We start from the raw sequence: 2,847 nt of genomic DNA on the forward strand, positions 1-2,847 counted from the left end.
CGAAGAACCACAGCCAAGCATTCGGTGTAACAAGGAATCCTGTGGAAAATGAGGGGAAGGATTGGAGGAGACAGAGAGGTCAGGGACCCCACAAGAAAACCTAGGGGTCCACAGAGACTGAACTGCCAAACAGAGAGATTGAACTGCTAACCAGAGAAGGTGCGTGGGACAGACAGACCTGGGCCCTCTGCACATGTGTTAACAGTTATGCAGCTCAGTCTGCAAGTGGAACTCCTAACAGCAGGAGCAGGGGCTGTCTCTGATTTGGTTGTCTGCCTTTTGGATCTAACTGGTCTACCTTGTCTAGCCACAGGAGGAGAAGATGCACCCTATCCTACTGCAATTTGATATGTCAAGAGGGATGATGTCCATGGGAGACCTCCCCTTTCCTGAGGAGAAAGAGGGGACAGGAGGATGGGGGAAGGGGGAATGAGGAGAAAGGGAGAGAGTGGGAGGAAAGGAGGGAGGAGATGTAAAAATAAATAAATAATTATTTAATGGATTATTATCGATTATTAAAATAAACAGATAAAAATGGAAAAGAAGCAGCAAGAGTAGAACAGAGGCTGAAGACACTCACTCCAGCAAAAAGCTAAATCCCTTTGTTCAGTTCCCAGACATGAGCCAGGTCTTAGATCCAAAACTACAGATTTGTAAAACTCCAGTACACCTGTGTAGTGTTTGTAAAAAGAAACCTGTCTGGTGACAACACTCACCTCACTGTGTACTTCCGTGAATGAGACTGTCAAGGGCACACTGCACAGTGATTGGATTTTGGTGACGGGGGAAAGAGCTTGCTTTTGTCCGTGCTGCTTGTGCCTATGATGAGCAGAACGTCCTGCTCAAGGCATAGCTCTGCACTGTGTCCATGGAAAGAAAGTCAGCTTCTGTGGCGAACTCTGTGTTTTCTTGTTCGCTAGTTTGAAATGGGGAAACCTTGACGTCATTACTACCCAAGTTACATTTCCGCATCTCACAAATTAATTTTGTCATGGTCTCCAGGGGTGCTTTTGGTATTCCAAAATCCAATTTCTTTGTTTCCTGTTCCTTTCAGCATACTGTATGAGCAGGATAATCAGCTCTGCCCTTTAGTGCTGGCCTTGAGACTGGCTGGCCTTCTTCATCCTCTGACTCTGAGATGAAATGGCCGTGTGATTCCTTCCGTCCTATGAATTCTCATGGATAACCACTCACAAAGAACCACCAGGGAGATTTCATTTTTCTTCCCAGAGAAACAGTTTCATTCTCTCTGATACATAAGCTCTACGTGGTTCATCATATTTTCTCTTTTCACTTTGGCTGCTGGGAAGCCCAGTGCTGCCATTTGCTCTTACTAAATACTGTATTGTTCTTCAACAAGAAAGTTTTAATTTAGTTTGGTATTCGCTCTGTGATGACTTTTAATGTTTACTTCCTTTAAGACTTGCTTGTTTCTATTATATGTGCATGAAGCAGGAACTGAAATAGACAGGTTGTGAAGGGAGGCTGCTCACTGACTTGCTCCTCATGGCTTGCTTTACCTGCCTTCTCAGACAACCCAGGACCACTTGTTTATGGTGGCACAACCAGCAGGAAGCTGGGTCCTCCCTGTATCTATCATTATTCAAGAAAATATCCAATAGACTTGCAGACAGACCCATCTGATGAAGAAAATTTCTCAATTGGTGTTTTCTTTTTCCAAATGACTAGAGAATGTGTCCAGGTACCAAACTAATAAGAAAAAAAAGTAGAAATGAAAAAAAAAAACAAACCAAAGAGCGAAAGCAGGATCTAGAATATTTAGGATTTCTGCTATCAGGGAAAGGATCTGCCACATAGAGACGTGAGGGACCAGCTACGGTTTACACCCCTCTTCCAAGTAACACAGAATGATGGCTAGTGACTAGAACAAATGCATCAGTCACTTCTGCAAGAGCATTTAAGCATTGCTCAGAGACCTAGTAGCCAATCAAAGCACATATCCTATAAGACTGCATGGATGCTTGAGTTATGCATTTGCACTCTTACGTACGCAGTCGCGCCAAAATATTCTACACTACTATCTCAACGCAGCTTCATTGCAAATGCAGGCCCTGTAATCCCTGGCCTTTCCCTAGGATCATCTTAGAGCTTTTGATTTTGCATCGAAAAAAGACTTGATGGCAGACATCTGAGTCTTCCCGAGCCCCGCGGGGCCCTCCCTGATGTGACCAATGCCTGTGATTATTACACTGGGGAAGGAAAGGTGTTGCCGGAGTCAGGTAAGTCTCCAGGGTAGATGACATCCAGGCAGCCAAGGCAATCAATCATGAAATGATCTTCGGGCTGGCTCAGCTGTGGGGTCTTCGGCTGTTCTCACTTAAACAACTGCTTTAAAAGCATCTCGCCGCGTCTCCCTTAGGAAATTATTTCATTGTATAATTGCCCTTGCTTCAAGTGAAATTTTCTTAATGTCCAATTTGAATGGCCTATTTTTCCAGTCTCAGGCCATTGCCCTCTATTACGCCACTATTAAGCACCTTTAATAATACTTTTCCCTTTCAGAGGGGGTGAAATTGGCTCCCACGTCTCATTTGAAACTGTGGCTTCGTGCTTCTCGATTCAAAGACGGGCAAGGCGTCACGGGGACAGGATAGCGTGCTGCTTGCGAGAAAGGCGGGTGATTTTCTTGCTGAGATTTCACCAGCGTTTGAAAGCGATTTTGTGGCCATGTTGCAGGGAGCAGAGAACCCGCATGCACACGGCATTTCTCTGAGCACGCTGAAGCACTAAGGCTAACACAGTGCCGTCAAGGAACCTGAGCCTGCAGTAGGTGACATTCACAACCTTCCACGGGAAGGGAGGACATCTCAGGAAACAGACCTGCCT

Source organism: Rattus rattus, chromosome 8 (assembly GCF_011064425.1).
Source record: "Rattus rattus isolate New Zealand chromosome 8, Rrattus_CSIRO_v1, whole genome shotgun sequence".
In the NCBI taxonomy this organism is placed as follows: domain Eukaryota; kingdom Metazoa; phylum Chordata; class Mammalia; order Rodentia; family Muridae; genus Rattus; species Rattus rattus.